The sequence below is a fragment of the Leucopleurus acutus genome, assembly GCF_964270905.1.
Source record: "Leucopleurus acutus genome assembly, chromosome: 5".
Lineage (NCBI taxonomy): Eukaryota > Metazoa > Chordata > Mammalia > Artiodactyla > Delphinidae > Leucopleurus > Leucopleurus acutus.
Genome location: NC_139147.1, coordinates 143,619,563 through 143,634,912, shown reverse-complemented (window position 1 = coordinate 143,634,912; position 15,350 = coordinate 143,619,563).

Genomic DNA, 15,350 nt, shown 5'->3' with positions numbered 1-15,350 from the left:
ATCCATGTTGCTGCAAATGGCATTATTTCATTCTTTTTGATGGCTGAGTAGTACTCCATTGTATATATGCACCACGTAAGAAGACTGATTTTATGTGAGGGATGTTCTCTATGACCAAAGACCATAGCCCCTAGGGCCCTGCCTGATCCCCCTTCAACATTAGCCTTGAATCACAGCTCTGAAAAGAGGTAGACATAATGAAAGGTCAGAGGGCAAGGATTCTTGTTTGGTTCACTGGTATGTCCCAAGGACCTGGCACATAGTCAGTGCTCAATAAATATCTGTTGAATGAATGAATGGAGAAATTGCCATAAATGACTAAACTTAGAGCAATTCCACCCATTGAGGAAGTAGTCGACTTAGTGGTTTCAAGCAGTGATTTAGGTATCTGATGGATCTGAGTTCCAGTTCTCAATCTGCATCTTATTATGTGAGCTTGGCCAGGAGTTAAGTTTTCCCAGGCCTGAGTTTCATTATCTGAAAATGGATATAATAATAACACCTATTTTCTTTTTTTTTCTTTTTTTTTTTTTTTTGCGGTACGCGGGCCTCTCTCTGCTGTGGCCTCTCCCGTTGCGGAGCACAGGCTCCAGACGCGCAGGCTCAGCGGCCATGTCTCACTGGCCCAGCCGCTCGGCGGCATGTGAGATCCTCCCGGACCGGGGCACAAACCCGTGTCCCCTGCATCGGCAGGCGGACTCTCAACCACTGCGCCACCAGGGAAGCCCAACACCTATTTTCTTAAAGGTCGTTTCAAGGATTAAATGAGATAATACTGGAAAACATTTAACACAGTGTCTGGCACACAGACTAATTGCCAAGAGGAATAAAAACAAAAGATTGGGTGAGGGGGTAGTCACGTGAGCCAGAGGCCTTTTGGCTCATGGGATGCATTTGTGTTCTGTTTACAGGGATAAGTGACAGAAATTCAGTCATTCATTCAGCAAGTATCAATATGTTTTAGGCACTTTCTCTGAGCCAGACACTGATGCAGGCACAAGGGATGCTTCAGTGAACAAAACAAAGCACCCTAGGGCTTCCCTGGTGGCGCAGTGGTTAAGAATCCACCTGCCAATGCAGGGGAAATGGGTTTGAGCCCTGGTCCAGGAAGATCCCACATGCTGCAGAGCAACTAAGCCCATGCACCACAACTACTAAGCCTGTATGCCACAACTACTGAGCCTGTGCTCTAGAGCCCACGAGCCACAACTACTGAGCCTGCATGCCACAACTACTGAGCCTGTGCTCTAGAGCCCACGAGCCACAACTACTGAGCCTGTGTGCCACAACTACTGAAGCCCACGCACCTAGAGCCCGTGCTCTGCAACAAGAGAAACCACCGCAATGAGAAGCCCCTGCACTGCAATGAAGAGAAGCCCCCGCTCACCGCAACTAGAGAAAGCCCGCACACAGCAACAAAGACCCAATACAGCCAAAAATAAATAAATATAAATAAATAAATAAATAAAATCTATAAGAAAAAGAAACCAAAGCACCCTACCATCAGGAAACTTCCCTTCTGGCAGGAAACAATATGCAAGTACCAGACAACTAAGTAAATTATAAGGTATGTTAGGTGGTGACTAATACCTTGGAAAATTAAGAAGTTGAGCAGGGTTAGTAGTAGTGTGGATCAGTAGTGTGGAAGTAGGAGGCAGAATCCTTTTTTTTTTAAATTTTTATGTTCTACTGGAGTATAGTCGATGAATACTGAGCGAGGCAAGTCAGACAGACAAAGATCACATGACATCGCTTACGTGTGGAATCTAAAGCAGTGATACAAATGAACTGATCTACAACACAGAAGCAGACTCACAGCCTTGGAGAATGAACTAGGGTTTCCGGGGGCGAGCGGGGGGACGGGGGATACACTGGGAGATTGGGATCGACATGTATACACCGCTATATTTAAAATGGATAAGCAACAAGGACCTATGGTATAGCACAGGGAACGCGGCTCAATACTCAGAATGCAATATTTAAAAAGAGTGATTAGCCTGGGGATTCTTGAGAAGGTGACATTTGAGCAAAGGCTCGAAGAAGGTGAGAGAATTGGTCGCGCATCTGGGAGAAGAGCACTAACGGTAAAAAGAACAGCCAGTGCAGAGGTCCTATGAAGGGATGTGACAGGTACACTTAAAGAACTGCAAAGAGATAAGCAAGGCTGGAGCAGAGTTAGCAGAAGTGGTGTAGATCCTTTAGAAGCTTGTGAACCATTGCAAGGACTTCAATACCTATTCTGAAAGGTTTTGAGCAAAGCAATTGTGCCATGGATTTGGTTTTAAAGGGATTATTCTGGCTGTTGGGTTGAGAACAGGTGGTAGGGAAGCAAGTACAGAGTCAGGGAGACTGACTAAAAGGCTACTACAGTGATGTAGATGGGAGAGGGTGGTGATGTGGACCAGGGTAGCAGGAGCCTGGGAGATGACAGGAAGGGGGTAGGTTCCAGATACAGTAAGTCCCCTACATACAAACCTTCAAGCTGCGAACTTTCAAAGATGCGAACGTGGGTTCGCATGTCCAATCACGTAAGTTAGTTCACGTGTCTGGCATACATTGTCACGTGCGTGCATCCTCTACAAGTGGTTGTGCTTTTGTGTATTTTATTGTTTAGCACTGTATACAGTACAGTAGTACAGTATCTTTATTTCAAGCCCAGGATGTCCGGAAGCAAGCGTAGAAACAGCGGTGATGTAGCTGGTACTGCTAGGAAGTGCCAAGCAATAACAATGGAAACAAAAGTGAAAATAATTGGAGAGTGGAGCGAGCAAAAAGATGGTAGACGCCGCTCATTCTTATAACATTGAACTCCTTGTCGTGCAACACGAGGGGCTTACTAATGAAGACCTGATGGAACTGGATCTTCATCCAGCGAAAGGATGAAGAGAGACAAGAGGAAGAAGAAGTAACTGAAGAACTGAAGAGATTCACAACGCAGGAAATGGCAGGGGATTTTCTTTATTTGAGGAGGCGCTGTTAGTTTTTGAGGTACAGGATCAGAAGGTAGAACGGTACACGGAGGTTGCAGCAGCTGCTCAGAATGCAACCCAGTGCTACCGTGTCATCTATGACGAGAAAAAAAGAGCTACTACCCAGACATCACTGGATCGTTTTTTCAAGAGGGTGGATAGAATTGAATCCAGCAAGGAACCAGATCCTGCGCCATCAGCGTCAGGTGTGAGTGACACTGCAGCTTGCCTTCCGCCCCCTATTGCTGACGATCCCTCAGCTCTGCCATCTCCCACCTCCCCTCCCTCCTCCAGTCAGTAACTCTTCTTGCCTGTTCCCTCGATGCCAGCTCCTGGAGGCCAGCTGTTGTACTGTACTACTGTACTTTTCAAGGGACTGCACTGTAAGATTTAAAATGTTTTATTTTTGTGCTTGTTTTTTATGTATTACTTGTGTGAAAAGTATTGTACACCTGTTACAGTACAGTACCGTATAGCCGATTGTGTTAGTTGGGTACCAAGGCTAACTTTGTTGGACTTATGAACAAATTGGACTTAATGTGCTCACAGAATGGAACTCATTTGTATGTAGAGGACTTACCTCTACTTAAGGTTATCAGAATGGGTAGAAGTCAGAGATGTGCCCCCAGGGAAGGTCTGCTCATCTCCCCCTTTTTATAGCTGTCGTGATGCCCAGTCAATAAGGATACATTTGAATAATTTCACAGTATTGTCGTGGGTGGACCTTCCCGTATTCAAAGAGGCATCTCCTCCAGTGCTGATTTTTATTCAGAATTAGCAATTTTTAAAATTCAGCTTATCTCATATATACAATGGAATATTACTCGCCATAAAAAGAAAGGAAACTCAGTTATTTGTAGTGAGGTGGATGGACCTAGAGACTGTGATAAAGAGTGAAGTAAGTCAGAAAGAGAAAAACATATACCGTATGTTAACTCATATATATTGAATCTAAGGGGAAAAAATGGTCATGAAGAACCTAGGGGCAAGACGGGAATAAAGATGCAGATGTAGAGAATGGACTTCAGGACACAGGGAGGGGGAAGGGTAAGCTGGGATGAAGTGAGAGAGTGGCATGGACATATATACACTACCAAACGTAAAACAGATAGCTAGTGGGAAGGAGCCGCATAGCACAGGGAGATCGGTGCTTTGTGACCACCTAGAGGGGTGGGGTGCTTTGTGACCACCTAGAGGGGTGGGATAGGGAGGGTGGGAGGGAGGGAGATGCAAGAGGGAGGAGATATGGGGATATATGTATATGTATACCTGATTCACTTTGTTATACAGCAGAAACTAACACAACATTGTAAAGCAATTATACTCCAATAAAGATGTTTAAAAAAAAGATGCAGCCTATCTGCTAACATCACAAAATGATAGTCATTGTGTACTGTGTCACGAAGGCACATACTACCCTTGAACAGTGCATGTTCTTGTAAACTTGGGTTAAGTCTCCAGTTCTAACCACCAATTGCTAGGCAATACAGAGGACAGAGGAATACGTTAAATGACACCATAGACTTCAACCAGCAAAATATAGATGTGGGAAACGCTATAGGACAAATGATCTGTTTCTTTAACAGCTAAATTGCAAGGGGAAAAAAGAGAAAAGACGACTGCCTCCTTTAGATTAAAAATGACAATGTGTTGACCTCATTTGGATCCTTGTTTTTAATATAACCATATTTTTTAAAATTTATGAGGTATCTGGGGAAATCTGAATACCAATTGGATATTTGATAATATTAATGCATTATTGTTAATGCATTAGGTGTGAAATTAGGTGTGAAAATTATTAGGTGTGAAAATGAATTCTGGTTATGTTTTTTTAAAAAGAAAGAGAGTCTGCTTGTCTTTGAGAGCAGGAGTTGGTGAACATTTTCTGTAAAGGACCAGATAGTAAATATTTTAAGCTTGTGGACCATAAGTCTGTCACAACTACTCAACTCCACCATCGTAGCACAAAAGCAGTCACACACAATAAGTACATGAATGGGCATCACTGGTGTTGAGAAAGAAAACTTTTCTCTACCCTCTTAGGTTCAGATATTGGGGTCTGTGAATTAAACTGATTAAAAAACAGATTAGGAATACATGCACCCCAATGTTCATAGCAGCACTATTTACAATAGCCAAGACATGGAAACAACCTAAATGTCCATTGACAGATGAATGGATCAAGAAGATGTGGTACATATACACAATGGAATACTACTCAGCCATAAAAAAGAATGAAATAATGCCATTTGCAGCAACATGGATGGACTGAGAGATGATCATACTAAGTGAAGTAAGTCAGACTGAGAAAGACAAATATCATATGATAGCACTCATATGTGGAATTTAATGTTTTAAAAAATGAAACAAATGAAATTATTTCCAAAACAGAAACAGACTTACAGATATTGAAAACAAACTTATGGTTATCAAAGGGGAAAGGGGGAGGGATAAATCAGGACCTTGGGATGAACATACACACACTACTGTATATAAGATAGATAACCAACAATGACCCACTGTATAGCACAGGGAACTCTACTCAGTATTCTGTGATAACCTATACGAGAAAAGAAACTGAAAAAGAATGAATATATGTATATGTATAACTGATTCACTTTGCTGTACACCTGAAACTAACACAACATTGTAAATCAACTATACTCCAATAAAATTAAAATTTAGAAATAAAAAAACAGATTAGGAAGAGAAAAGACAGATTTTTATTCATGCACATACACAAGAGTTCACAGAAAAACATGACTCAAAAAGGTATCTTATCTTTATAATTTGGGACCTACAAATTATCTTAATAGGGGAAGTGGAGGGGAAGAAAGCACACTTATGGAAAACCAAATGCCTTTTAGGAAAGATAAATGGGCCCTCAGGAGAATAGATGACAGGTATAGTTTTGTGACAATGTCTGGTTAGATGTGGTTCCAACTTCTCATATCTGTGATAAGAGTTAATCTTGCCTGGTTGAGCATTCCTGGGGAGTTTCATCACAACTGAGTTCTTCTAGGAGGATCTGCTCTTAGGCAGATAAAAGAGTTCAGAAAAAAAAGCCTATCCTCAGATGACTTCAGTTCAAAATAATTTTTATCCACCAGTGGCATATTGTGGACCCCTTCACTGTGTTCCAATAAAACTTTATTCATAAAACAGAGTTTGGGCCATAATTTGCTACCTTTATTTTAGAGATACATACTGGAAGATTTAAAAATGAAATAGAGTATGGATGAGATCTGTTTCAAAATAATCAAGTAAAAGTAGGGTAAGTGAATGGGCATTTAGGTAAAACAAGATTACCCACAAATGGATAACTGCTAACGAATACATGGGGGTTATTATACCTCTCTCTATTATTAAAAATTAAAAATTTTTCCATCATAAAAAGTAAAGAGGGCTTCCCTGGTGGCACAGTGGTTGAGAGTCTGCCTGCCGATGCAGGGGACACGGGTTCGTGCCCCGGTCTGGGAGGATCCCACATGCCGCGGAGCGGCTGGGCCCGTGAGCCATGGCCGCTGAGCCGGCACGTCCGGAGCCTGTGCTCCGCAGGTGGAGAGGCCGCAACAGTGAGAGTCCCACGTACCGCAAAAATAATAATAATAAAAAAAAAAAACCAGCAAAGAAGTGAAAACAAAAAGGAAACAAAATAAAACACAATAATACTTAAGATTTTGAATTAATTGCTATTATTGAACACATTGTATTCCAGGCACCATGCTAACCACTTCACACTTATTAACTCATTTAATCTTCCCAGCAACCCTAAGAAGTAGGTAACTATTATTATCCCCATTTTACAGATGAGAACCATGAGGCACAAGTACGTTAAATGCATTGCTATGATCACAGAGCCCATAAAAGCTCAGAACCAGCATCCAAAGCCCCAAAGGCTGGCTCCAGAGCCCATTCTCCCACAGCACTACACAAGTTACTTATCAGATACATGGTGCTTTACAGACCTGGGAACTCTCTGTGTTCTCTGCTACAAAGACTCTTTCCTAGTTAATATGCTGCTCCAGTGATAGCTTTCTGGGGGAGTCACCTCCTGGGTCTTTGCATTCTACATTATTATTCATTCCTCTTTCTCACCCACAATATAAAAACTAAGCTTAGTTATTAAAATAATCTAAATCCTTCTGTATTTAAATGTATTTTTTTAATCAACCTTCCCCCTCTTGCTTTAGTCCAAAATACAATAACAAGAAATCTTTTTGAGGAGGAAAAAAAAGACCCAATGGCTTATATAAGACACGAGCATTTGAATCCTGTTAATCTCAAGTATATGATTTTAACCAGGCAGGCATAGATTCAGGTCAGGAGCCAGTATTTTTAACCATCACTGTGTACAAAGGATTTTACATCAGCAGTATTAGCGTAATCTTTAAACAGACATCAAAAAACAAAACCACCAGCGACAAGGAACCTTGAGAGGTCATCTGATCCCCCGCTGCTGCTAGGAAGGGGTGGGCCTGAGCCAGCCAAGAGCAGCAGCTTTCTCATCTTTCATCTCTTCAGAAGGAATGTCATAAGCTTCTTTGTTAACGTTTCTATGCTTCACACTGCTTATTTTGGGGGAAAATCCTAAAGTCTGGATATGGTGCTTTTTACCTTGACAAAGCTTTTCTCCCATGTAATAATAGGTCACATGGATGATGCTATAATAATAATAAATCTACATAGATATAGAAATATGAAAATAATAATAAAATCCAAACCAACTGAATTTTCTGGACTTAGCAACGAAGGTCCTAGAGAATCCATACATATGGAAAAGCCCACACTCAGCTCTTAACAAAATAGCCGCTCTCTGTACAGAGGATACACTTAGTATTCTCTGTACAGTACTGATAACCTCATTTGAGGCTCAAAACCATTGATGCATGGATAACATTATTGACTCTGAAACCGAGCAGTACACGGTGGGGTCCACCCGAGGACAAAAGCCCCTCTGTATCCCCAGTTCTTGTTTGTGGAAAAAGGCTTTATTCTCCTAGGGCTTCCCTGAGTTCCGAAGAGAAGGCACATGCCCTTACTAATTAGGGAAGAGAGGGAATGCAGATACAAAGGAAAAGCAGTTGAACAAGAAAAGTAATGACAAGAGTACAGTGATAAAACAGTCCTAGTTCCTCCTCAAGGAATATACCTAACAACCCGATGCATAGGTTGTTCAGTTGTTCTGCAGAAACTAAGACCCTCCTGCCACCCAGGTGGAGGATGGTAACTATAGGTTGAGCACGAGCACTAGACCCCAGGCTGGTTGGAATCAGAGGCTGATGACTGAGATTCCTGAAACGCCACCCTATTACCTCACCTCCAACCAATCAGAAGAAAGCCATGCACCCTGCAGCCTCCCCCCTAAATGTTGCCATTGAAACCTCTTCCCTGAAGACCCTCGGGGAGCTTGGCTCTTCTGAGCACAGGAGTCACCCGTTCTCCTTGTTGGGTGCCCTGCAATAAATGTTGTACTTGCCTTCACCACAACCTGGTGTCAGTAAATTGGCTTTGCTGCAAGGTGGGCAAGTGGACCCAGGTTTGGTCCAGTAACAACTCCACTTACAGATGAGAAAAAGGAGGCCTAGTGACAGTGATTTAAACCTAGGTTACTGAGTCTAAAGCTCCCACTCTTCCCCCAACATCACTCTGGAAAGCGAGGAAACCTCAGGTGGCTTATTCACCACCAGTCCATCTTTAACAGAGCTTGGCTAGGGTGGAATTAAGCAGTGAAAGTGAAACCAAGTCCTCCTAAAGCCGAGTGCCCCTGCTGAGTTTATGATTAACCTCTCTTTGCAAAAGTTTATTCCCTTTCTTGTCCCACCCTGGTCCCCTCAAGATTGAGGGAGATCAAAGAAAAGAGAGGATTGAAACTGAGGCCCCTGCAGGGCCCTCCCAGACACAGAAGCCTTCCCATACCCCCCGTTTCTCATTTGTAGGAAAAAGGCTTCCGTCTCCTGGGCCTTCTCTGAGTTCCAAAGAGCAGACTCAAGCAGTTAACAATCAGGACAGTAGAGTCACAGGACTCCTAGTTCCTCCTGAAGGGATATAGATAACAATCTGGTGCATATCTATGAGCTGTTCTGCAGAACTATGACCCCCCTCAGCCGCCCAAGGGGAGGATGGTGACTACAGGCTGACCACAAGCACACAGACCCCAGACTGGTTGGAACCAGAAGGTTGAGATTCCAGAAATTTCACCTGTTACCTCACCACCAACCGATCAGAAGAAGGTTCACAAGCTGATCGTGCAACCTAGGACCCTCTCCCCTCACACTGTCTTTAAAAACCCTTGCCTGAAAGCCATCAGGGAGTTAGGGGTCTTTTGAGCATTAGCTACCCGGTCTCCCTGCGTGGTGCCTGCAAATAAACCACTACTTTACTGCAAACACCCGCTGTCAGAGTTTGGCTTTCTGCACCAGGGCATAAGAGCCCTTGCTCGGTAACAGAAGGATAAAGGAAATCCTCATGTGCTGTTTGCTAAAGTTAGGCCAGATCAAAATGGCAATACATGTGTCAGTTACTTTGAGGTTATAAAATGTTATTAGCCAGTGGTGAGGGGGTGTGGCAATGGGCTGACACATATTATTCTGCTCTGCTTTAAGTTTTTTTAAATGAGCATATATCACATACCATCTGATGGTATATGAAAAATATACCATCAATGTTTTTAACCTATAAATTAATTCCCTTAAGATACTATGATGAATTTTTTTAACTATAAAGATATACTAATATTAAACCTGGAAAGAGTAGAATATATATACTTAGGGAAGGATCATTTTGATTTTCAAGTTGGGGTTTGGTTACCCGTCTTTATATATTCTAATTTAATGTGTCAGTACCTGCAAAAACAAAACAGGTCCCATCTTTCCAAAGAAACAAAAGGAGATGTTCAGGAAACTGCATGATTCATCCTCCCAATTCAGAACAAGGTCCAAAAGAGCTGGCTCTGCCCCTGCCTATAAGATTTCCCTTGGTAGAGCCTCAATCCTTGCTCTTTGGGCCGGTGGTATATTCATGAGGGTAAAAGTCTGCTCTTTAGGGTCAGAAGACACTCTTGAGTCCCTGCTGTGCCATTTTTTGACTGTGTGACTTTGGACCAGCTTTTTAACTTCACTAAATTTCAAATTCCTTATCCATAAAATGGGGACAATGATGTTACCTAAATTACACAGTTGTAACCGAGCAGGACCCCCTGGGGCCTTCCCGGGACAGACCCCTCCCCCGTATCCTCTGCTCTAGCCCCTCTCTGAAGTACCTGGATAACAGTATGTGACGCACACTTCCTGAGTTGTTTCACAGATATCAAAATCCCCCACCAAATGGAAGATGCTACCTACTTGATGACCTTGAGCCCCCAGTCCCCAGGCCTACTGGAGCCTAAGGACTAATATTAACCCCTGTGATCCTGCCCTGTGACCTCACCATCAGCCAATCAGAGAACTGTGCACGAGCTGATCACATACCCTGCAACCTGCACCCCCCTCACCTGGTCTTTAAAAATACTTTGCTGAAACCTATCGGGGAGTTCAGGTGTTTTGAGCACTAGCTGCCCTGGACCCCTTGCTTGGTGCCCTGCAATAAAAACTGCACTTTCTTTCACCACAACTAGGTGTCAGTAGATTGGCTTTACCGTGCACGGGCTAGTGGACCCAAGTTTGGTGAGGATTAAATGCAAAAACGTTAAGAAAGGTAGTTGAAATATTGCCTGACATACTACATAAGCATTAGCTATTGCTATGATAATTATTGTTATTATTCCAGGACGGAAGTCCAGCTTTCTAATTTTACGCTGCAAAATTTCTAGACATCCCACGGGCACAGAAAGGCTAGCTGGCTAAACACTTCAGAGAATGAGCTTCCTTGAAGACTTAAAGCAGGAGTCGCGAAACTACAGCCCATTGGCCAAATCTGTCTCCCACCTCCAGCGCCCCCTCCAGGTGGAATCCTGCACGCTTGTCACTTGTCTAAGTATTGCTCATGGCTGCCTTGCACTACTAGCTGCACGACTGAGAAGCAGCAACTGAGACCATGTGGCCCGTAAAGCCAAAAATATTAACTCTCCAGCCCTTTACGGAAAAAAAAATGGCTGAACCCTGAGCTAAAGGCATTTTTGTTCAAAACAACATAAGTAGGTTTTTATAATTCAAGGTACACTGCTTTTAAGCAATTCTAAAGAAACTACCAAGATAACCATGACCCTTCCTCCTTGGTTTCAAAGACCAAAGCTGAGCCTCTAGTAACTAGGCAGAGAAAAGCACTGCAGCCCTCACTCATCACAGCCGTGAGGGCCATCCCGAGAACTTCCTCGAGACGGTAATGACAACCCTCTCGGTTTTCTATGACCATGAACGAACTGGTCTTCCTCACCGTCTTCCTGAAACAGAGATATTGTCAGTCACTGTTAGGACTAATATTCTTCTCTTTGTGTCGGTGTGTGTGTGCACACGTGTGCGTGCCACACGCTTTGCTGGATTCTGGGAATACGATTTTTGTTCCCAAGATCAATAAGATTTCTCTTCTCATAAAGTGTACATTCTAACAGAGGAATAAAAAGCCCGGAAAAAAATATTTTTAAAATGACATCATTGGGTCTTCCCTGGTGGTCCAGTGGTTAAGACTCTGCATTCCCAATGCAGGGGGCCCGGGGTTCGATCCCTCGTCGGGGAGCTAAGACCCCTCCCCCATACCGCAACTAGAGAAGCCCACGCGCCACAACGAAGAACCTGAGAGCCACAGTGAAGACCCAGCGCAGCCAAAATAAATAAATAATTTTTAAAAGGACATCATTTCTGATCGTGATAGATGTAAAGAAACAAAACAGGGCTCTGGGATGGAGAGAGATTAGGAAGGAGAGAGGGGGCTCCTTTAGATTGGAGGCTCCCCCCAGAAGAGGCAGTTGTGCTGAGACCTGAATAACAGGAGCAAGCCAATTTGCACATAAATGAAAAAGGACAAGAGAAGAGCACAGACAGAGGCAGAAGGGAGCTTGGTATGTGTGAGGAAGAAAAAGAGCACAGTTTGGCTTGAATGCAAGCAGTATGAGGTGGGATTGCAGGGGGGTCAGGGCCACATCACATGCCCTGGTAAGGAGTTTGCCTTTCATCTACTGTGAAACGGGCAGCCATTGGAAGCTTTCCAGCAGAGAAGGGGCACGATCTCATTTACATCATAAAAAGATCAACTTGACAGCTATGACTAAAACTGTTGCAGGAAGGGGGACCCCTTCCAGGGCTCGAGAGCGGGCTCTTGTCTGACCCTCGGAAATGAATTGTCCGAGGAGACACACGTGCTGACAAAGCAAGAGACTTTATCGGGAAGCGGCACCTGGGCGGAGAGCAGCGGGGTAACGGAACCCAGGAGAACTGTGCTGCCACGTGGCTCACAGTCTCGGGTTTTACGGTGATGGGTTAGTTTCCGGGGCGCCTGTGGCCAGTCATCTTGCTTGGCCCATATTTGGTATCACTCAGCGTCCTCCCGCGTGGTGCACGCGTCTCTCAGCCAAGATGGATTCCAACGTGAGGGTTTCTGGGAGGTTGGCCAGACATATTATGGGCTGGCACCTCCTCCCTCCTGCTTTCAGCCCCTCCTGAATTCTCCCAGTTAGTTTTCAGTGGCAGCACCACGTTCCTTATCGGGACCTCCTGTTGTGACACAACTCATGCAAGCGGTCATCATCACGCCCAGCCCAGGCGGGTGGTTTCAGTCAGCGGTTCCCTGACAAAATGAATGGTGCTCGGGAGGCCATGGAAGGTGGGCAGAGGAAGAGCAAAGAGTTGGCTCTTGCGGGAACTCGGGGAGATGGACAGCAGCAGTGGAGGTGGAGGGCAGCGCTGTGCGGGGGCTATTTTGGGGATACAATCTGGTGGAGTTTTGGAAGAAGGAGATGGGGGAAAGTGGAGAGGGCAGGAATCAAGTTGCCTCCCACTAGCCTTGTGGTCGGTGGAGCAATTTTCTGAGATCTGCTCATTTGTTCATCCAACAAACGTTTATTGGGGACACACTTTGTGCAGGTACTGTTCTAGGTGCCAGGAACTATAGCAGAGAAATAAGCAGCAGAAATCTCTACTCTGGGAACTTTCTGGTGGTCCAGTGGTTAGGACTCAGTGCTTTCACAGCTGGGGCCTGGGTTCAACACCTGGTTGGGGAACTAAGATCCCACAAGCCATGGCACATGGCCAAAAAGAAAAAATCCCTACTCTGATGGAATTTATATTTTAGCAGGGGATAGAAAATACAGAGGATTATGAGAGAAGCAAAGAATCTGGGAAGGAAGACAAGGGGAATCATTTACCAAATCCTCTGATTCTGTCTCCTAAATATCCCTTGCAGTAGTTCAAGTTGAAAACAGGTGGCAGCTGCATGAAAGTCATATTCAGGGTGTTAAATTAATCAAACAGGAGGCTGTTAGACTGAGGTGGCCCCCATGTCCTGGCAGCCTAAGTCACCAAACCAACACCTAAGCCCGAAATGCCTCGAGGTTATTAAATTGAAACTAAGGACAACAAATCACCAACAGCCAACTAGGCTTTAAGCTGTAGCCAATCAATATGTCCTCGCTTCGCTTTGCTTCCTTTTCTCTACAAGTCGGTCCCTGAGCTCCTGCTGGTGAAGTCACCTAAACACTCACGGTTTGGCCCATTCGAATCAAAAAACGTTCAAATCAACTCTTAAAAATGTTTACTGTGCCTCAGTTTATCTTTCAACAAGTTCACTTGAAAGACACTGGTGAGGGGAAATCTTCCCGATGGGCGGAGCTGCAAGCAAGGCATCTGGTCATCCACTTTGTACAGGAGAAACTGCCCAAGAAGTGAGAATACATCAGTATTTCTGGACAGTGGCCAAAGGTCTGGCCTTCAGGCAGGGGTCTGGAAAGAAAACATCTCTGGAAGACCAGAGATGAGACGGTCTGGAGCAGAGGCACGCAGACGGACACCCAGACACTCCATGGAGAGTACAGATTTTCGTATCACACATTCACACCCACCAGAAAACACTCATAGGGTAGAGGCACTGAACGACCACGTAGACAAAACGAATCTGTCCGTTGACACTATCAGCCTTTGTCACTGGCCACCCAGAACTTACACAGAAGGCTTGTGAAAGAAGCCACAGCGGCCGAGATGAAGGCCACATGTGGGCCCAACACTGCGGACCCCTACTTACCAAGATGGATCTAGCTACCGCTGCCTCTGCTTACTTAATACAATCCAGGTACTGCTGCCTCTGCACGTCCAACCACGCTCCAAAAGGAGGACCTGCGGTTCACCCTCGCAGGCGTAGATTCCAACTTCAGGTGTGGGTTTGCCCTTTCTGCCACCGAGCCTCAGCCGGCACCACTGTCTGCAGGTCCACAGGCGTGGATTCCCTTCAACACAACTTCTGAGTGTTGGCTCAAAAATTCAGGAGCTTCCCGGGAGAAATCTGAACCTGGCCCCCACAAACGGAAGACAAGGAGGGACCAAAGAAAGAGGCAGGTAGGTGGCAGGTGTAATAAGGAAGGGAACTTACACAGGAGGCTTGTCTTGGGCGCCAGAAGAGGAGGAGACCTCTCCACCCACCAAATCTTAAAGTTTATACAGAGAACTTCACTGGGTTCAGTCATGTGTTCAGTCCAGATGGTCTCAACACCACACTGCTCTCTCAAGGCTGCGTCCTTGCAAACAACTCCCTCTGTGGGAATGGTGGGCGGAAGGTACCTTTCAAGGACAGGGGAGGGGTTGTGAAGCCTCCTATTGCCCGGGGCCAGCTCCAGGGTCAACCAGCGGTCGCATCCTCTCAATGACCTCCCCGCACACTCCAGCCCTCCTGGTTCCTTGACTCCTACAGTCTCTCACGCCCCTTCAGCCCCTCCACAATGGCTCTGAGAGGTCCGCGAGCAGTTTCACTAGCATCGAGATGGCCTGTTTGGTAGCTGTCTGGCTACACTGTAGCAACACAGGCACAGGCAAGAGAAAACACAGATCAACATAATGACTCCCAAAGTAAGTAGCAACTTTTCCCACCAAGAGCCCCATGATCCAAACCACTGATTCACTAAATGTCCCAGGCTGGGGACAGTGGCTCACTCAGGGTGCTCGCTTGAGTCCCCATTTGCTTTAATAAAGAAGACACATTAACAGACCATCAGGTGTGAACACACAGCATTCTGTCTGGATAACACACAGGGGCCTCCTTGTGAGGCAGTGGTAATGTCCGACCGAGGCCATTTTATTTTGGAGGACGGCTTTTCTCACTAGAGACAGTTCAGGGTCCGGTAGGGGCAGGCTTTGCCAGCTATCATTTAAGGCTTGCTGGGTGAATGTGGTGAGGGCTTGTGTGTGAGCTAGAATAACCTCCAGGCCAATGGAGGAACGAAGATGGCGGCCACATGTTGGT